Below are 21,550 nucleotides of genomic sequence, written 5' to 3'. Positions count from 1 at the left end.
TGCTGAAGTAAACTGGGGTTTTTTCACTGACATTAATGGGACTAGGGTCAGGTCTGGAGAGATCTGGAGATGCAGCTAGGGCCCATCCTGCCATATTTGTGCCTGTCTGTCTCTGACACAGGATAGTTCTGTTCACTGGGTTAGAGGCTAGGTTCTTATGTGCCCAGCTCAAATCTTAAGAGCTCAAAAGACCACCCAGCAGGGTTTGGAGGATGTGGATTCCTGACAATCCCTAATTTAAAAATAGCCCTTCTGGGAACTGTGCCTCTGGTTTAGATTTCTGTGTGATGGGAGAAGAATTGCCACCTTCGTGCAGATGCTGTGGAAAGAAGTTCCCTCAGGAAGTTGACCCCAAGTAGAGCGCTGGGAAATGAGCCTTCTCCCACCCCCTCGACTGACACACAGCCCCTGACGCTTGTCCCTTCCCTCTCTCTCCATGACATACAGGCTCTTCCACATGTCTGAGAGTTGCTAAAATGGGGGCTCTGAGACAGGTTCCTAAATCCACATCCAGCTCCTGGATTTTCAGTAGTGCAGAATGCCCACACATAGACATCATTATTATTTTAGTTCCACTGCAGTAGATCCTGAAGAGATGAACACAGTCCTTTGGTGCCAGGAGTGTGTACACTCATTTGGGAGTGTACAAGTATTACCACTAAGAAGGTCCCCAGTACTGATGGCTCCCAGTCTAGAGTTCAGACAGTACTCAATGAGGTATGAACAGACACATGGGAATGGACAGGGTGACAGCAAAGGAGACTGCATAGGTCAGCAGCCCCTGTAGCCTCAGGAGGGCCCACCTGTTCCTGCTCTATATATGCAAATCCTGGATATGAGCTAGTGAAGTTGCCTCCTAGCAGCCCTGAGCATGTGCCTAAAAGCACCCCTGACAAAGAGCCTAAGAGCGGTGGGTGTGCACCACTCAGCACCATGATGGCTGCATAGCCTTGTTGGCTGGAGCTGGCATAAAGCCTAGGAGTGTGTGGGCAAGGTATACTTTACAATGGAACTCCTGGGTGTGGACTGGAGGGAGTGTTGACGCGTCCTCAGCCATCACAGGCAGTTGCCAGTATAACCAGTGCCAGACGAGCAATTTAGGGACAGCCCAGCGGAGGCTGATTCGAAGTGGGGATTTCAAACGGGATGATGTGATGACTTATTGGATCCTGAAGCCAATGAAAACTACATACCACCTCTGACAAAGCTGAAATTCTGAAAATGTGGGTCTGCCTCATTCTGTGCCTCAGTTTCCTCAGCTGTAGTGCAGGGAGTCCTGACCTTCTACCTTGCAAAGTGTTTTGAGGCCCACCACTGAGAACATGCAATGCACAAGCACAGCATGACCCTGTCTCTTCAACTGGCCCGTAGTCTCTAGCTTGCTCATACTGAGAAACCTCCATTCTTTCAGTGCCAGGGGCTCCTCTGCGCCTTAACGGAGTTCCCTTGCTTTTGCTGGAGTGGGCAAGACTGAAGCCAGCTCCTATCATGGATCTGCTGAAAGCGCAAGGAAAGATCCAACTCCCTGAAGAGAACATGGCTCAGAAAACCCCCAGGATCTGTTAGGTTTTGCTAGGAATGGCCACAAAAAGCAAAGCAGATGCAGGGGAAGAGTGAACCTGTTTCCCATTAACATTCCTGCCTTCTCCCTGTCAGTGGCCTGGCTCTGGGTGAGGACCATGGCTCCTCCCTGCCCTGAGAGTGCACATTTTAACAGATTGACTCAATAGTGCAGGAAAAGCAGAAAAATCCCCTCTGCTTTACCAAGCCCATAAAGGAACCCTGCAGGGGAACTGACAGGCTGAAAGACCATGGAGAGGAGGTGGCGCTGATGTGTAGGAAGTGCAGAGTGACCCTAGTGGTCTCCTCTAAGTCTTTACCCATAAAATTCAATGCATTTTGTGCCTCCTTACGCTGCTCCCTCCCTACTACAGCTGGGATTCTGCCTATCTGTACCTCCCTGGTAATGGGACTGGGAGTGCTCCACAACTTGTGTTGGGCAGGGGTACAGACAACTTCATGTCACTGGGGCTAGAGCTGGCACTGCAAAACAGCCAAGGAACCTCCGTTCTGATTCCCTTTAGTGCAAGTTTGGCCACAACTTTTGAGCTCCCATTGTTCACTATTGCTTTAGACAAGGCTAGTTAAATAGGAAAGGAATGGGTGTATATAGTGCACATTTTGAAACACTAAAGGGAGCTTGGATGGAGCCCCTTCTTACTTGGGAGATGGTGAACATAAAGACTCTTGTGTCTCCCATTAGAAGAAAACTGACCAGACAGCATCCTCAGAAACAAGCTGAGTGCAGTGAAGTTCAGCCCTGTGCTGAAAACCAAATGTGCTTCAAGCATCTGCCAAGTCCCACCTGAGGTCTCAAAACAAGGCTTCAGTGGAGCCTAGCAGGTGTATAGGTTTGGGGAAGAGTTCCTGCACAGGGGTTTCAGCAGAAACATCCAGGCACTCAAAGGTCAGGCTACTGCCAGCATTACATGGTCACCAGCCCTCAGGACTCTGGATTCTTCTGTACAGGCTTCAATGTGATGCCATCTTTCCTGAGTTATTCTACAGCCTTAAACCTACATGGAACTTCCTTCCATGCATTCTGTGTGCTGGTCAGGGTCCCTCCAGCTACGTGGAGAGCAGTGTGTGCAGTGCACTGCAGAGGGGGTAGAGCATCAGGGGGTAAAAGTGAAAATGTGGTGGCATGTGCCGGCCATCACTCTGCCATCATCACCTTCTGCCCCAGAGCTAAGAGATCCACTGCAACTGAAACCAGATTTGCCCAGTTAACCTGGTCTGCAGGGAAACTCTATGAGCAGGCATGTGGCAGTTTCAGTGTGAACTCATGTTCAATTTCAGTGGCGTCTCTAGTTTCCAGACCCCCCCAAGAATCCACTCTCCAAGTCGTGCTGGCTCTCTACCAGCTCTTCGTGAGGAGACGGGATGCCATCTGGGCCTGAACCCAAAGCCTACTGACGTCACTGGAAAGATTCCCATTGACTTCATTGGGCCTTTAGATACAGTCTAATAGAGGCTCCGGTTACGGTGATGATGTAGGACTTCCCAAGATGTGGGCCCAATGCTCCCTTAGGTTCTATGCATTCTAATCACATATGTAGTATGGCCTGGCCTTTCTTAGCAATCAATTCACGAACATAGCATGTGGAAGAACGGGGGAAGATGTGCTGCTTGGGGAAGATATGCCAGGAACCAGTATGTTCTTATAATGAGCAAAGATTATTGGGGCAGAGACCATGTGTGGAAAATTTCAGTCTAAAAATTAACAGCTTCTGTGTTTAGTGACAGGGAGGAGGAGATTAGGCATCAGGCCACCAGGCAAGGAGCTGGCAGTTCCTCCTCTTAGAGGACTTCTCATGTGACTGTCACAGAGCTCTTGCTAATATTTGTCAAGAGCCTCTGAACCTCCATGGGCTAGCTGATAAGTACTCCTTGTTAAGCAAGCCAGGCAGAGGCTCAGTAAGGTTAGCCAGTCACCTGCTCAGGCTCACAAAGCTTGAGACAGAAAGAGCTAGAAACAGAGGCCTGTGCTCTCACCTCCCAGGGCCTGACTTCAGCTGCTGTGAGCAAGTGCATAGTTCCATGGAGGTCAATGGAGCTGCAGGGATTTTCATGGGCTGAGAATCTGCCTGTCTGTGTCCCTCTCTCACCACTCTTGGGAAATCTGCAAACCCTTTGGCCTGAAGCAGCCTTGTAAACTCCACCCCAGGGTAGAGAGATGGACACAGCAGTTGTTTATACATAAGAACCCCAACACCAATGTGTAGAGGGACCCTCAGACAGCAGATCTCCCCCCTCTGTGGGAAAGGTTCATGGTCCCATCCTACTCTCCAGACTCAGTGGCCACTGGTCCATGCACCCTGTAGTCTTCATGGGACAAGTACAATACACAGCAAGCTAGCAGGGAGCATTGGGAGGAGTACTGTGGGGATATAATCTAGGGTCTACCTTGGAATCAGCGTGGTCTGTAACTAATAACCTGCGCAGGGCAGCAGGTGACTGGGTTCCCTAGGTTATCTGGCAGGGGAGATACGACGATCACCAAGGGTGAGACCTGTCCATTGCATTCTTGGTGGGCTGACCCCTGAGAGTTTCCCCAAATGTGAGACACTTGAGTGCACAATTTTGTGGCAATGGGGGATTACATTCATGCTTCCCTCGTGGTTTGTTCCTTGTCCATTTGGCTAGGAGCAAGCGAGAGTAGGGGGTATCCAAACCCCAAGGCCTCCAGCTTTGGGGCTTGTATATAGGATGCCTGCCATGGATTTGGGGAGTTGAAGCCCGAGACTAATGAGCCTGGGAAGGAGGATACTTGCCTGGCGGTAGAGCCACACGCACAGACTTGAATGATAGGTCTATGCTCAGTCGACATTTAGAACCTGATTATTGGGCTTTGCCCAGTAGAATTTGGAACAGATTTGGCCTTTGAAATGAAATTAAAAAAATCCTTGCTTTGACCAGACTTGCTTAAATAACTCCTTTCACCACCCTTTGCCTTAGTTTCCTCCATCTGAGGAATAAGGCAGACACCTGCTCCAGTGGGAGGGGTAGGGTGTGAGGCTCCATAATATTGCAAAGCTCTTTGAGCTTCCAGTGTGGGGAGCTGGGCATGAAGTAAAATGCAGAGGACTGTGCTTTCAGGGAGAGCAAAGGAAGCTCTGAGATCACCAGGCAAGTATATTTCCTTCTATCTGATTAAGGCCCTCAAGGTTGTTCCCATGCAAAACACCTCTTTTCAAAATTCTTTGCTGGAACAAAATGCTCCAAAATAACATACAGAAGGGGGGAAGGTCACAGAGGAGGGGAGGATACAGCCATTAGATGCATCCTTCCTCAGAAGTACCAGCACTGGACACTGCCAAAGACTGAAGGACCATTGGTCTATTCCAGTCTGGCAGTTCTTACTGCTTGTTATCTTGTTTCCTGCCCTCAGCTCCCACCTGCCAAGAAAACTTGATAAGCTCGTTCTGTTACTCATTTCAATCTTGGTTACATGTGAATAGACACATGCAAAGGTCTGCTTTGAGCAAAGCCGCAATCTCTCAGTGAACAAAGTACCCACCACACTCCAGAGAGGGACTTTTGCACTGAGGCAATGGCAGAAAACCAAGCCTCTTGATTCACAAAGCAATTGACTCTGCTGGGAACTTGTGTTTCCTTTTCCTGTTATTGCAGTCGCTGTGTTTGAATTAAAGATTCCCTCCATACCAAGCCTGCAACTTCTTCTGCTCCAAGGATGGCCTTGTGGTTAAGGCAATGAATCAGGAGCCAGGAGGTCTGGGTTCTGTTCCCCATTCTGTGGCTGTCTGGCTGTTCAAGTGCTAAAAATATTTATTTTGAGCCCACAAGGAAGCCATACTCCCATGAGTGTGTCATAAGAGGGCTTCAGTGTGCTCCCTTTGGGGGGTCACAACAATGTGTCTGGACTCATCAGAGTGATACCAGATTCCTACTCTACCTGTTGGTGAGGGGTTGTAGCCATGGGAAGGACCCACAGCTTGACAACACACCCCAAAGTATAAGGGTATTGGTCAGGGAGGAGGGATGGCCTGGAGATGAACTGATTACAATAGGCAGCTTCAACCCAGGTCCATGACCCACCCTGGGGTGAACACCTCCTGTCAGGGGCACAGGGAGCACAGTTCTTAGCCCACTAGGCTGGCAGGGGTGAACCAAACCCTTGTATATCACTGTGGAGAAGAGGCTGTAGTGACACAGTGTAGGGTGAAGTAGGGCATGGGGCAGCTGGACCGTGAGGGAGACAGGTCAGGGCTCAGACAGCCAGCAGGTTCCACAGGGAGCAGACCAAGGGATGGAAGTTACCTGGGAGGTGGCTGGGGACATGAGAGCTTCCTTTGCGGGGTAGGAGCAGGTGAGATGCAGAGCCTGCCAGCCCTGCCAGATGGAGGGGTGTGGTGGAACTGGTCAACCCCAGGCCTCTCTTGTTCTATCCTGATATGTGCTTTGCCTTCCCTATGAGGTGCTGGGATTGCAGGGCACAGAGAGGACTGGGAGTGGAGAGCCACAGTCTCCAGCCTCCCTTCTCCCACCTTATCAGCAGTAATCTGCACTGCCAGGGCAGGACAGGCTGGTGGTGGCTCCCTCCAGAACCTGCCTTTGCCCCTCCAGACACAGCCTGGAGATGGGGATCACTGTGGATCAAGCCCTCAAAGCAGCACTCAGGCAAGGGAAAGGTGGCCGAAGGACCTATCTGACTGCTTGCTTGGCTCATTGGACTTGCCACACCAGACCCAGACCTTGGCACAGGCAATCCCTGGTAGTAGCCAATGCTCCACGTTCAAGGGAAAGACAAAAGTTCATTCCCCATGAGGCACCTGACCAATTGTGCCACATTCCTTCTTGACCTTAGCAGTGATGCATTGATGCCCTGAAGCATGAGGCTTGACTGCTCCTCCTCAGCATTTTCTCTGGAAGATTTGCCATCTCCTCGAGCTCTCAGCTGTGCCTGGTTTCCATGAAAAACCTGCAGTCCACCTGCCCAAGTGAGAACCTGCCTTTGCATCCCCCACTCCCTCAAAGAAGGCCAGATTGCTGCGGGAAGGGGATGGGAGAGCCCACAGATTCAGATAGGCAGTGACTCCTGGTTTCCTATACCTCTCAGGTCACTGTGTGCTGGGGAAGTACAGCAGATGACCTTTGCTTTGCTGACTGCTCTCTTGCTGGGCTTGGAGCCCTATTGGCACAATTACATTTGCTTCAGCCGCTCTATGGGTAGAGGTGCACTGTGTACATGTTTCCCTGGGAGCAGGAACAGGTGGGGGAGCCGAAGTTCACAGCCTGAACCTGCAGTAGCACAGCTTGCCTGACTCCTGCCTTTTGTCTTCCTGGCTTCATGGCATCGCCTGCTTCAAAAGGGCATGTGCTGGGAGTCCAAAGCAGCCGGGGGATGATTTGCACAGCAAGCAGAAGAGGGTGGGGAGGGAGAACTGGATTTACTTTCATTCTGGGTAGTTTGCAAGCCAGAGGCAAGACGGACACAGCTGGTTCTGCTGCACATCCAGCAGGGAGCAGACGGCAAGATCAAGCTGCCAGGGCCTCTGTGAGAGGTCCCCCTCCTTTCCGCAGTCCCAGCTGCCTGCTATAAGAGCCCTGCTGGGATGAAGCTCATCCTGCCAGAGTCACTATCCCCAGTCTCCAGTTGGGTAAACGTTTGACCTGGTGATGTCAGCATGTGTGACATCATAGCTAGTTACCATGGAGATGTGATGTCATAAGTAAAACAGCTCAGAGGCCACGTTTTGTTCCAATTTCCTGAATGAGGGCTCAGATGGAGCAGATCTCCCAGCCAGGCCAAAAGAGAGGACCCTGCTTGAGGCAACTGAACTCTTCTGCTTTATGCAACAGCCATACCCCAGAGACTGGCTGTGTGCTCGCAACTTCATTGCTGGCTGTCCCTGCACCCACCTGGACCTCTTCCAAATAACTCAGACAGCTGAGCCTTCCCTGTCTTGAATGGAGTCCTTGGGGACTTTTGTGCTTATGAAAACTAGTGGCTTGACTGCCCTAGAGAATGAATTCTTTGATACATCCAGGGTCCAGGAGAGTTGGCCAGAGAAATGGCAGCCCTTTCCCCACTTCCCCATTAATGTACCTTCACCCAAGCTGGGGGGCCCGAAGGAAGTAGTCAGGAGCCTACATGGACCATTGCATCCTTGGCCTGCCAGAAACAACTCCCTGAGTGACAGGCACTTCCTCCTTTTCCAGTTAACTGATTCCACACTGAGGAGCTCTGGCAAGGCCTTCCCAAGAACAATGGACTACTGTGCATCACTGGAGCATGTGTGTATATGAGTGTGAGAAAGGCGGGGAGAGGGACTGTGTGTGTGTATGAGATTCTTTACCAGTGATGGACTAAGGAGTAAAAGGAGGTGATTATCTCTGCAGGCCCAGCCACCTGTTTGTGTGTGTGCAAGTCACCAGTACCTGATGCAAGGAGTTTGCAAGCAAATTACAACAACCCCTCCCCTTCCCAGAACTGGTGCCCTCTGACTGCCTTTTCTGTTGGAGTTCAGGACGTGGAGGCTGTGTGTTGAGGGTGTCTGAAAGGTGGGTGATTGCTGGGGGTGGCCTCTGTGTGAGCCTGCCTGGGTGGATGCTCTACTGTGTGTGTACTTAAGGGGAGAGGCTGTCTGTGGGACCTGGAGAATGAGCTGCAGCCCTGCAGCCCATGTTAATTTCTGCCATAGTGCTGTGTTCCTGCCCGGTTACATACCTAGCCTCTGATGTAATGCTCCTTGCAGCATTCAGCTCTGGAGTGACTTGCGCTCTGTGTGATTTCTGCTAAACAATGAAGAATCCAAGCTGGCCTGAAGCCCTGCACCCTCAGTAAAGGAAAGGCTTAACCCCCTGCTGACAGTAGCTCAAGGCTTTGAGCTGTTCCTGCCTCCTGTTACCAGATAGGCACTCCAGAACCAGATCTGGGCTGGGTGTGGTTTCAGTACTCAGCTGCCTTCTGACCTTATTCTGTCCAGAACCAGAATCCCTACTCTGAAACAAGCAGTGTCCACTTGAATTGAAATGATTCTGCTTCTGCCCCATGATCTGGCCTCACTCCAGGTTGGTGCCTCTTGTGCTTCTTTCTTGTGCCCAGCTGGGCCATACCACAGTGGCTGGCTTTGACATTTGTCTTCTCCAATAACTAAGACTGGTTCAGACACCCTTGCTGGGCAGCACTTGTAAAAATAAATCAACAGAGCAATTTGTGCCCCCATTTTGCAATGGGCAGGGTAAGGTTAATGGGGAGGGAAGGGTCAATCATAGGGCTAGAAAGATTGCATTCTTCCTAGAGCATCCCAGACAGATTCTGATCTAGCCTCTGCCAGCCACTGATAAGGAGCCTTTTACCATCAGGTGCTCCAGGTGGTGAGGTGCTAGGGGAGATCAACCTCTCTGGTGGGACCAGCCATTCACTCAGAGGAGGAATATGTCCTAGGGCAATCAACACTTTGGAATGGGGAGAGAAACATCCCAAGAGTATAAGGTGCATCAGAGAATCAAATGCCTGGGCACCCTGTGCTCTGGGAGAGTAGGAGGGTTGGACACTGGGGAGATCTCCAGGGAAGAAGCAGTTTGGGGAGGTCCATTCCCAGGTGGAATGGACTAGCTGCCTCCAGGAGCTGGATCTATCATCCTGCATCAGGGGGCAAGGTCATGTTGCTGCCCAGTTTTTAGGGTGGGGTTGGGGGGAACCCTTTCTGGTAGGTCTGTTTTCTTGCTTGGCATTCCCCTTGAGCTGTAGAGAGCAACCAGTTGCCAAGCTCCGGAGCCCTTAGCCACCAGGTGCCCCGGGTGGTGAGGTGCTGTGGGAGGTCAGCCTCTCTGGTTGGATCGCAAGGCCTGGCAGAGTGCTCCTTCCTCCAGCTTTGCTCACACCCAGAAGCAGATGGTCCATCTGACCTCCAGAAACCCCCCATGTCAGCACCTGAGCCTTCCACCTGGGCCTGGATGTGTTTTTGCTCCATTCCCAGACAGGGTGATGGCACCTTTGGGTTGTCTGCATCAAGGTGGAAGCCCAAATGAGGAGCAGGAAGCCAGGGAGGGAGTTTGGTGAGGCAACTTTGGGCAGCTAGCCAAGTCCCATGCTGAGCTGCTCCATGGGATTCTTGCCGGAAACAATCAGCATAAGGTTTAGGAGTGTATAGTATCAGCTCAGCACATTAATAGACACCAGGTGCAGGGAGGCATGGCCTGGTCAGGCTGGAATTCCATCCACTGCAGACACAATGGCAATGTCCAGGCCCATGCAGGGAGCTGTTTCCTATTTAAAGGGACATTCTTCATCTACCCACAGGCCTGGAGGCCTAAAGCTCACCCTGCCTCATTGTTGTTATCATCTAAGCCTTGCCTCCTGTCATGAATAGAAGACTTAGACAGTTTTTTTCCCCAGTCCCCCAACCCTGTGACAGCCCTGACCCAGTTTTGACAGGTGGGTAACAGACATTTGGGGCTTACTGGAAGTTTTGTTCATGAATTTTGAAACAGCATTCAACATGGTTGGCCCTCCAGTTCCACTGCACTGAGTACCAGCCCCCATGCACCTGTTCCTGACACCTGATGGGTTAGCAACTGTAGCTTTTGCAATGCAGCTTTGGACTCTGGACCACAAGCCTGAAGAAATGAGTGGGTTCTGTGTAACACCTGTAGCTATTGGGTAACAGAAATATAATGTGGTGCACATTTGAGTATGTGCACTGAGTATTTGTGAAGAAACAGTTATACTGGACGAGTAGGATCGCTGGTCCCACATGCTGTAAAATCCTGAATCAGATGCCAAAGAATTATGTGTTTGCCTTGAAAATGAGAGAGGCAAGAATCTTTGTCAGTGATATCGCTGATTGAACAAGCTGTACAGTTGGTTTAGACATAGACAAGCTTTCAGGTATCACAGTACCTTTCCTCAGGCCTCACTTGCCTCTTGCTTATCTCTTGGACCATCACAGCAACAACTACCTCCACACTACTTAAAAAAAATCAAGAAATTTTGGGCGGTAAAATATATTTGGGGTCCTTTTCATTTGGCTCCTGATTTCTTAGGCTTTCAGGTGCACTAAGTCTATATTTTTTTCTTCACAATGAGAAAGGCTAAAAATATACATTTTTGTGGGGGGAGGAGGAGAATTGATTCTTCCCATTTCAGGGAACTCTAAGGTAAGTAGAAAGTGTCACAATGCTCTTGATAAAATGATGAGCCCTGGCATCCTCGTGGGTATATTTTCTTAGGACATCAAATCAGGAAAGGGCAAGTTTCTCAATATAGAGTTCTGAATGACATGGTTTGCCTTTGATCTTCAGCACTTTGCATTGGCCATGGCCCACTGCTCTTCAATTCAGCCTGGAGAGTTTATAATCTAGGATCTGGGCTGTGCCCCCTGTCTGCCATTTCTGGCCCTCTGTTTTGTTCAGCCACATTGTAATTGTAAGGTCTCTCACTTGCAAGCTGTAACGTGGCGAGGATTCCTCCCTCATGTTGTTACTATTTTGAATAAAATCACTGGTTGTGGTTTGGTAAATATCAGGAAGCTTCAAGCAGAACATCCCAGCCTGCTGGGTACTTTTTTTAATCAAAGTATGTGTCTGATGGCTTTGATGTCTCTGTGACCAAAATCTTCAGTTTCAGAATCAGTACAAGGGCTACATATCCACGTCCTTTCTAGCACCAGTCAAGGTAAGCTTCCATAAATGACCCCTGACCTTGGGTCCTTTCCATGTTACCACATCTGCTGGATACTCCTCAAAGAAGATCAATATTCAGAATGTACCAAGCACCCCTGCATTGAAAATGTGGCCTCTTTATGGCATCTCACACAGTATCCTGCAAGCGAAGAGATACCCCAAAATCACCAGTTACTTGGAAAGATTTTGGCCAGTGGATCAATTTGTTGGTGAGTACTGAGGTGTACAATACATATATGGTCATGATCTCCCTGGGGTTGAGGTAGGCTCATTGGGAAGGGGTCTTAGCTATGGATAGTATCCATAAATACTATTGCTTAGGTTCCCTTCAGGCACTGTTCAGTGGTGTTCATGGCTGCATGAAGAGCAGTGAATTCGTCCTTCAGATCTGCTGGCCTTCCTGAGTTTTCACGATGAATTTTCAAATATGGACACAGACTGCTGCCTGCCTGCTCCATGCTGGCCAGGGTGTTGTGTCCAGGGTAGAAAGATTCAGAATGATCTCTTCTTTGAGTGCTCCATTAATGGCAGTGAAAGAGTAGATCTGGACTATCAAGTGTGCTGAGTGCCTTCCTTTGTGTGCTCTCACAGGAGATGCTTGAGGCAAAATTGGAAGAGGATGGAAATATTTTGGGGTTATGATGTAGTGTTTCTTTTCTGTCTGTTTCCTAACAGTTCAGGCATCTTCAAACCATGGATTCTGCTGGGTTACTATATGCTTTGGCAGTATCTGTATCAGGTATCAATGTCAGCAGTATATGTAAAAAGGTTGATTTCCCAGTGCTTCTAAATGTGTGTGGTCTTTGATACCCATCTTAGTCGGTGCCATACGTGGGCTTCTGGATAATACTTGGTGAAGTAGCAGAGAGGTTATTTTGCAGGAATATTTGTTTTTGCTCTTGCTGGGTTTATCTACACAGGATCCTTGGCACCTTGAAAGGGAAGCACACAAGCCTGGCCCCCCTACTTAGATTCACAGATCCATAGATGTTAGGGTCGGAAGGCAGGAAAGAGCGCTGGGTTCAGATGACTCCAGCCAGGTGCCTATCCAGCCTCCTCTTAAAGACCCCCAAGGTAGAGGAGAGCACCACCTCCCTTGGAAGTCCATTCCAGATTTTGGCAACCGTTACCATAAAGACGTTCTTTCTGGTGTCTAACCTAAATCTGTTTTCCGTCAGTTTGTGGCTGTTGTTTCTAGTGGCTCCAAGGGGTGCCCTGGTAAACAGAGCATCCCCTATTCCTTGCTGCCCCCCTTGATAAATTTATAGGTAGCCACAAGATCACAAGATACTTACTCCTGCTCCCATGCTCCAGACCCAGAAATGTGATGATGAAGCTGCTCTGGGAGTGCCTTCCGCTGCTGTTTGGACGAAGGAGCAGAAATATGGATGGCGATTTTCATTTCACTGAACCAAAGTGCTATAGCAATTGCTGTGCCAATGCAAATCAGTGGTCTGTCTAACTCCTAGTCCCGTCTCTGAAAGCATCTGGTCATCATTTCTACCACAGCAGTGCTTAAGAGCCCACCCTAATGTTGAGCCCTGTTGTTTTGGAACTTGCCCATAGTAACAGACAGGTCCATGTCACAGTCTAAAAAGTCCAGACAGACACAGGAAGGCAAAAGCAGGCAGAGATAGCAGAAGAGACATGACTTAGGTCACGTATCAGGTCAGCAACTGAGCCAGGCATAGATCTCTGATTCCCAGTCCACTAAATCACCCACTAGATCATACTCCCTACCCATTAGATCACACTGCCTGCCTAAGGAACCTATGCAGTGCTGCAGGGCGAATGTCCAAATTCCTGGACCCTGCACCATGCACTGTCCTGGCACTGCTGCACTGTATAGCCTTGCTCCAGGGCTGTTTATCTGAGTCAAGGTTCCTGGTAGGACTCTCTCTTATATCTCACTGAATATGCTGTTTGATGGAGGTAGGCTTTCTGGGCAGTACGTGTTTGAGTGCATGGCTATGTCAACATAGCAGAAGCCTGTTCACTCTGTGCCGGGCTCATGAGTGTGGGTTTCTGAGGGTGGGCAGCTCTTTATCTTTGTGGCTTCTGTCTTCAATTTGCTGACGGTGGAAATGGAGATTAGGTTGAATTCCTGGATTAGGTGAATGGCTACAGCCTGGCCTGGAGGCATTTGGTTTCACGATGAATAGCAGAATGTCATCTGAGTAAGGGAAGAGCCATCTCTTCTATAAGCATGCCTTGTAGCTGTGACTTACTGCCAGTCATGTCAGGAAAGAGGTTGATTGTTGAAGCAAAAGACAGTGGCAAGAATCCAGATCCTCCATTTTGTGGCTTTTACCTCTGCTGCTGCTCCTTGCATCAGCAAATGCCACCCTCACCCAGGCCATTGGGCTATGTGGGGATTCACTAAAATGTCACAGAGGGAGTTCAGAGTGCTCATTTAGCACTGCTCGGGCAGCATTTCTGCATTGTCTCTCCACAGGGGGAGTTCATAGTGCCCTTTTAAAACTGTGCTCGGGCAGTGTTTCTGTACCGTCTCTCCAGGGAGAACACCACCTCACTGAATCATCCACCCCACTTCCTACAGCACTCTGCCCTGGAGGGTTCTCTTTCAAGCACTGACCCTGCCCAAGCCTGCTTAGCTTGTTAGCTAAAAAAAGGATACCTTTCACCAAGGCAACTTGTACAGGATCTCAGAAATAGATACTGAGACCCAGACAGTCAAAAATACAGATTTGGTTGCTGAGACTGGAAGAGATGGGTCTGAACTAAAGCTCAACCTTTTTAGACTCAAGGCACTCCTTGTTAGATTGAAGGGCCTCCACAGAAAGTCCTAGGTTTTGGCTTTCATTTGTTTCTTGACTATAGAAAACATAACAAAGCAATTCTTCTGTTGCAAAGAACTCAGAAAGACCACAGCAGGGCAGAACATTTGTGACACTCTGGATTTGTATTTGATATCTCTGAGTTTATCTTGTGAATCATGTAGAAACATGTACCCCTAACAGTGCTAATATTGCTGTGAACCCAGCATACATTTGTGAACCCAACATTCATTCCTGCCTGTGGCAGGGGGTCAGGCTAGATGATCTGTTTAGGTCCCTCCTGACCCTAGCTACTATGAAACTACTACTATGAAACTATTGCACAGCACCTTTGAAAGAATCTAGTGGCAATCCTGGTTGAGAATCGCTGTTCTAGGATCAGGGACCTGGCCAGAACCTCACATTGTAGCTCTTCTTTTGAAAACGGTCTGAATATAAATGGGCTTTGGCCCTAACCCTCTGGCCAGATGAAAAGGGGCTTTAGCCGTAACCCTCTGGCTGGATCTGAGCTTTCCATAATGGATCCACCTTGATATTTTTGGAAGATGCCAATTGTAGCATTCAGAAGCCCCCCCAGAAAGCTGGTGGAGTTGCTGCCTAGAGACTACTTTTGTTATAGGAGGCTAGGACCTCTCCAAAGCAAATGCCTGGGAATGAAAAGGAGCCTAGCTGGGCTCTTAGCTGAGCTGTGGCGCCCACTCACTGTGCAGTCAGAGCCAAGACAGTTCTCCACTACCCTCCCTTTGCCAAGCAAGCTGGGAGTGAATGGGTGACCCCCCCGTCCTTGAGTGCTGGGCCAACGGGATCTCTCTGAGACATTGCCTCAGAGATGAGCGTCTCAATGGAGAAAGCAGCTGGGACATGGGACAGGAAATGCTCTGGGCATCTGTAGAGAACTCTTTCCCACAACAGCCTCAGCTCAGCCCTGCCTCTTCACCAGTCCTTACAAGTTACGTGTTGCTCCCCTGCTTTCCTCCACCTTTATTGTTTGTTCCAAGAAAACAACATGCCAGGGTCTTTTCACTTGGAATTTGGGGAATGTGACCTGTGACCTCGTTGGATCAGATTTCCATCACTCCCCGCCATCCCTCCTTGCGACCTCCGGAAAAGGAGTGGGAGCAGCCTGCTGACGGGTGGCTTCAGCACATCCACCTCCTAATCCCTGCGAGTCCCTCTGGCTGTGTGGATTAAAGAGCCCCCTCCAGTACCTGGGGCTAGTGTGGAAGGTTGTGGGGAAACTGATCTGAAGGAATTTAGGAGTGGAAGAAGGATAATGCTTCCACCCGCAGCCTGTCTCTCCTTGGAAGGCCACCATACAAGATTCACAGGCTTAAAGCATTTTTGCTTGGAACAAGCATCTAGACCTTCAGGTGGAAGATTCTGTACTCAGATAAATGATTGTTAATAGAGGGCAGCCTGTACATCATGCCACATGTGAAGAACAAGAGAAATCTCACACTTCTGTTCTGAATTCACCCGCTGCTTCCTCAGGTCACTAGAGCTTGTGACCCTCCTGGCTAAAGACCTGTGTAATACTGAAAGCTGATGCTCAGGAGTGTGTTATCACACACACGTTGTTCCTTGGAGATTAATGTAGAGAGTGGGCTGTGCAGCAGCAGCTGTAGCTTGCTGGGTCTATTCTCGTACTTCAGTGTGTTTTTGGCTGACTGATTTTAGGACAGGCTAATACTGCTGTGGACCCTAACAGTAGCACGTACAGTCTGAAGGAGCCAAGGCAGATGCTAACCATGGTATTCTGAAAAACTAGCTGCACTTCAGTGGATTTTTACCTCTAGAGAGTTCCTGGGTTTCTGGAAGGTGCTTCTTTCCCTCCTCTCCATTACCTAAGACTTTTCTCTAAACCCCCCCAGCAACTCCAAACCATCATCTTGTGCATATCTTGCTCCTGCTACTCCATTTTCCTGAGCCAGCTACTTATACTAATGCAAAGTGAGTGCAAAGAGCCTGGGAAACATAACAAAATTGGGATTGTGGTGTGGCACATGCACTTTGTGTGACTACACAGCATGCATTGCAATGTCTCTGAGTTTCTGGAACATCTGTCTGAACATTATTTATCTTTCAGAGAACCTATCCAATATAGGTGACTATCAGTGAAGCTCTCAGGCCTCTATTCTTACTGTTAACATCCAGTGTGTGTATGAAACATGGTGAGTTATGAACAGCCAAACTATGCCTGCTTGTTCAGAGAAAGAAGTTGTTTCAGGTAATCCTTGATATCCACAAGAATACACCTTTTTGAGTGAGGGGGCGGTTTGCTCCATTCCCAGTGCTTTTAAGGCCTTCACAGGTGACTTGGCAGTAATGCAATTCATGGGCAGCGCTATTGATATCATGCTGTCATTCTCAAGGTACCACATCACCTGCTAGATCAGGTTGTGGTGCCTTCATAGCTTCACTTGGATAACATGCCACACATTGTTATTTAGTACAGCATTTCTCAACCCATGGGTTGTGACCCAAAAGTGGGTCGCAAGAATATCTGAAAGGGTCAGAAACAAACTTTAAAAACGGATCAACAAACTTTTAAAATGGGTTCTCCTTTAAAGGAGAAAAACATAGGAAACCATGGCTTTTCCCTTGAAAGCTGGCAGAGTTCCAGCCTGTGAGGAGCTGCTTGGGGCCCCCCCATGTCCCACACACTGGGGAGCTGGGGCTGGGGCTGGGGGGCAGCAGATTGGGAGTGAAGGGCACTGGGTCAGGACTGACCATTGATGTTTACAAATGGGTCCTGGTACAAAAAAGGTTGTGAACCACCAATTTAGCAGACTGGAAAGATCAATGGGTGGGGTTGTCCTGGCACTCTGACCACAGCCACACTGCCTGGTCTTGTGTGTGGTACGAGCTGGTGGTCTGCAATTGCCACCAGAGCCCAAGGATGTTGGTTTTGTCATCTTTCAGTGCTGGGAGTGGCCTGTGCCAAGGGGAGCAGGTGCTGAGCAGTTTCTCATTGGAACTGTTTGGATGGTGTGTGCAGGAGCTTGTAAGGGCATCCTCACCTTCCTTTCCAGGACTCCTAGACATGTTTTGGACCATTTGAATGTCCCAAAGTATAAGGCAGCACAAGTATAACCTCTTAGTATTTGTTTGTGTTAGAGGACTCCTTAGTGGTCCTAGCTGTACATCAGGGATCTATAGGGCATTGCTAGACTTCTCAGTCAAAATGTCTCTTCCCAGAAGCTCACTCACTAGTTACTTTTCACTGTACTTGGTTGCCTTTTGTCACCAAAGGTCCATGCCTGCAACTCTGTGGTGCTCTGCCTATATAGCTGGGGATGAAAGTTGTTGAATGAGCATATGCAGCTGCCAGTCTTTGACTTGGTCTGTGTTAACAGCAGTGGAAGAGGAAGTAACCCAAATAAAACCCACCCAGTGGCATCCAGAGGTGCCCAGGCATTGGAGTGACTCCAAAACACCTCAGAGAGTCACTTTTTACAGATGAAAAAAGGAAGATTACAGCCCTCTGTTCCAAAAGACACCATCCTTAGAGGAACAGGAGGACTAGTAGTAAGCCCCCCCACTCCCTGCCTGGGGCACTGGTGCAGAAGGGCTGGGAATGCTGCCTCTGCTGTTTCCACGGCAACGGGCTCTCATTTAACTTTGAAGCGGCCCTGAGTAACTCAAGCTGAAGTTTCCCTGCCAGTTAAAGACACAGCTTCCTGCTGCTTTAGCCCATCTTTCTCTGTTATGATCTAGAGGCCAGGATATTTCGCCTGGTAAATACAAGGTGGTGCTCTGAGCCTAGCAGGATGCTGCTGAGAAATGCTCAGGAGCTGCCCAGCTGTGAGCCTCCGGGACTGGGAGGGCAGAACCAGGCGTTGAAGTGTGGGATTTTAAAATCACAGCCTGGGTCAGCCAAAGCTGCAGTGTCAGCTTGCTCCAGCTCCTCCCTGGGGCTGGGGCACAGCTTCGTACTGCGCTGGGCTCTGGGCTCGGGGACTGGGAGCATCAATGCGACACTTTTCCCTGTGGCTCAGCCTAGTAGTGCTCTTCCAGCAATAGGGAACTGCCCTCCTACTGCCTGCTCTTAGGATGAGGATCATTTTGTTCCACCCCCCACCCCCAACAGCACTGGGAAGTCATTTGCATGGAAGGAGCTCCTGGGCCAGATGTACAGGCAGCTCTTCTTCCCAGGCCCTGCACCTCACTGTACTCTGCTGTTTGTGTGCAAGTGCTCGTGTGTGTGTAAATTAGGCAAAGAGCAAAGGCCAGTGGAGTCGCATCTGGTACAGTCTACACTGGCTGGCTGGCTATGGACTGCAGCAGCCTGGGTCTGAATTTTGATTGTAGCAATGCACAGCATACATACTTGTGCGATCACACACACACACACACACACGCACACACGCACATTAAATGGAACTAATGAATGAGGGTTCTTACAGGCCAGCTGCTAGGCCAAGCCACCCTGTCCAGTGTAGGGCTGCTACTCAGTGCAAATACTGTATCTTCAAGACAGCTCTGCTGGCTGCAGGTGTGGCATGTCTTGCACATCTCCATGGTATCATTGGCCAGCCCTGATGCCTCTTGCAACAGCCATGCCAGTGCTTTGGTCTTTGATCTTTCCTCCTCAGCTGTGTCATTCTCATTCTGCTTTGTCCTTCTCTGTAGCACTCCACTGATGATTTTTTCTGGCCACTCTATGTCTGGGATTTGTCTAGGCTGTTTTTTATGAAGACTTGGGGTATAATAGCAGGATATTGATAAATCTCTGCTTTTCAGAACTGTACATTTGTGGTAAAAAGATGGAGTTTCATTTGAGAGCCAGGGTTCAGTTTCTCTAGCTTGGCTTCAGGATCACAAGGGCATGCTCTGGCTTTGTATGTTTTGGCTTGCATGGCTCTAATCCCCCTTCTGCCTTCCTCAGCAGCAGTCACAAGATCCCACAAGCTCTCCCCATTGTGTCAAGGTGCGAGCTGTGGGTAAAGGGAGCTGAATTCTGTCGCCTATTCTGGAGGCAGACAGCCTGGATGGGACAGTACTATGGGGAAAGCAAAGGGCTGGCTAGTCAGAGCATTCTAGCAGTGAGCCTATCGTATCAGGCACTGTTTGGCTGCATCACAGAAAGCCTTGGGCCACTTTAGACATGTGGGCTCATGATCAGTTGGTAGGCTACTCTCCTGAACTGGTTCTGAGCAAATGCCCCAGCCAAGTTGGCATGGGGCTCTGGAGGTGCCCTCTTCCTGATGAGATGTATAACTGAGGCCTGCTCTATGCTGTGGGTGATAGTCAGATGCCAGACAGGAGTTGGGCACTTGCCCTGCTGATCTGCCTACATCCCAGCTCCCTCTTTGCATCATAATTTAGTGCATGCATTGCTGAAGCACCAGCTGGCCTATCAGTGATTGGGGTCTGTAGTTCCAGCTGAATGGAGCACCCCTCGCTTCCTGGGTGCATGGCTCTAATCATTATACCCCAAGTCTTCATAAAAAAGCTGTGGCGCACCCTGCCACCCATCATCATGCTGCTGCATTCCACCCTCCAGCTCCCACCGCACCCTGGCATGCAGGGCTGTGAGGCCACTGGGGAGTGCTCTGAGCCCCGCGGATGAAAGGTGCCAAGGTTTGTTGTTACAAGAGTTGGCCTTTTTTGGAGTCCCCCTGCAGCAGGTGCATTGTGTCACAGGACCAGTGCAGCCAGGAAGTAATAGCACATCATCTGCATGTGTACGGTCGACTAAAACAGGTACACATGGCTACCTGCCCCATGCACAGGCTGGACGTGGATGTGGCAGGAGGGTGGGGCCAGGCTGCTTGCTTCACCCCTCTCCACCTGTTTCCTGGAACAGACCTGCTTATTCAGCCTGTGTTTGTATTTCGCACAAACACTGGTTATTTGACACACTGCTTCCTTCTCAGGTTTTACTTTTGTTTTAAAGAAACAAAAGCTGCCCTGTGGTGCAGCAGTATCCCTAGCCAGCCTGTGTTGCCAAGGAGATGGTTGGACAGTTCAGGCTGGAATTAAGAGCTTGTGTTAGACTCATGGGGGCTGTCGGAAGAGGATAAAGTGTGGCCCCCCTCCATTTTCCTATCCTCACGCTGCATGACTTGCATTTCCCCATTAAGAATCTGAGTAGGATCTGCCCAGAGTACAGTGTGGTAGGGCTGTCAGGTGTCATGGGGAGGAAGGTCCCCTCTCCCCTCAGCAGAAAGTACTTTCTTCCACACCAGGATCGGGAACCACTGATAGTGGGATAGCTTGAAATGAATGACACCACTGCCCTGTCTGTGTAGCAGATTCACCATGCTGGCAGGGGTGCCCTCCCATTCACTGTGCTGTCCTGAACAGGCTTCCATGTGGGCCAGAAGCAGCATCTTTGTACCTGTGCAACACTGCAGATGGACTAGTTAGCATCAGGGGCAAGCTAATTGGTACAGGCACTAAGCAGTGCTAACTAGGTCACCTGGAGTGCCCCACATGGCCACACTGTTTCTGTGGAGCAGTGTGGCCTGCTTGAGGGCACTGCTGATGGCAGTCAGTTTACCATGAAGACATGGCCTGGACCCGCTCCCCTTGAGGAGGCAGTCCCTGTTGTTCTGAGATGAGGTGGCAGCCCCTAGGGTGAGACAGTGGCAGCAAACTCTAGGGTGGCCTTGACCTGCGCCCCCCCATGCCTTGGAGGGAAGGGTGGAGCCCAAGCTCCAGCATTACAGCAGGTTGAAGACAGCGCAGGGGCGATGAAGCTGGGTACTGAGCTCTGACGGAGTGGGGGAGGCCGAGCCTTACATGATCTCACCAGGGCGCTTCGTCTCCTTGGTGCCCGGACCAGGCTGTTCTTCCTTTGCCTATTGAGTGGCCAGGCAGAGACAGCTGTGGCATGTCAGTGCTTTGAAATAAACAGTCCATTCATTCCACAGCTGACCTGCGGGACCCCGTTTCCCAGAGCACTACATCTCTCCATGCCGGAACACAGGCACAGCTGTTCCTTCCCTACGCGGGTGTCTCTGCCTCTCTCACACCCGCCCTTTGTAAGTAGTCTTAGAAAGACAAAAGTCATATCAGCTCTCTAGCACATAGGGCTGGGCTTGGGGGGAAGGACGGAGCATTTAAGGGGACAGCTTGTTGGCTTCTAAATCTGTGAACCTTGCTCATGTTCTCTCATCTCAGATAGTGTCCCAGACTGCTTGGCCAGGGCACTGCTTATACTGCTGGAGGACAAGGGCACTGCTGAGGGGAAGCTCACTTTGTTCAAGTCCTGGCTGCCATTTCCAGAGTGCTGCTATACGGAAGTTCACAAGGCTGAAGCCCCAAAGTGAATGTTTAATTGTGCTCTTCCAGGCCTCGGTGAGTGTAGATGTCAATCAAGCAACCAGATTTCAGTGTGTAGGTGTGTATATACCTATGTGGGTGCATGAGCATGCAGTGCAAGCAGTAAGCATTGGTCCTATTCAGATGTATGCCCTGCCTATACAAGTCCCAGGCATGTTTATACATGTAATTGTATGTGGGTGTGTACACAAGAATGTGTAATCTCTTCATGTTCAGGTGTGTGTGTCAGTACCTGGGCTTCTCTGTGCAGT

At 49.8% G+C, this 21,550-nt stretch overlaps 1 long non-coding RNA gene and 1 pseudogene across 1 annotated transcript in view; both read left to right on the top strand.

The window, feature by feature from the left end:
* The first annotated feature begins 4,027 nt into the window (after window positions 1-4,027).
* On the top strand, window positions 4,028-4,180 carry LOC112551161 (annotated as a pseudogene).
* A 14,334-nt stretch (window positions 4,181-18,514) lies between these two features.
* LOC112551159 overlaps window positions 18,515-21,550 on the top strand; it is a 6,793-nt gene continuing 3,757 nt past the window's right edge. The window contains exons 1-2 of the long non-coding RNA XR_003095357.1: window positions 18,515-20,998; window positions 21,138-21,314. This is a non-coding gene — a long non-coding RNA (uncharacterized LOC112551159). The remainder of the gene's footprint in view (window positions 20,999-21,137; window positions 21,315-21,550) is intronic.

The sequence above is a fragment of the Alligator sinensis genome, unplaced genomic scaffold (genome assembly GCF_000455745.1).
Source record: "Alligator sinensis unplaced genomic scaffold, ASM45574v1 scaffold311_1, whole genome shotgun sequence".
Taxonomy (NCBI): domain Eukaryota; kingdom Metazoa; phylum Chordata; order Crocodylia; family Alligatoridae; genus Alligator; species Alligator sinensis.
This window is presented reverse-complemented; position numbering and strand designations above follow the sequence as displayed.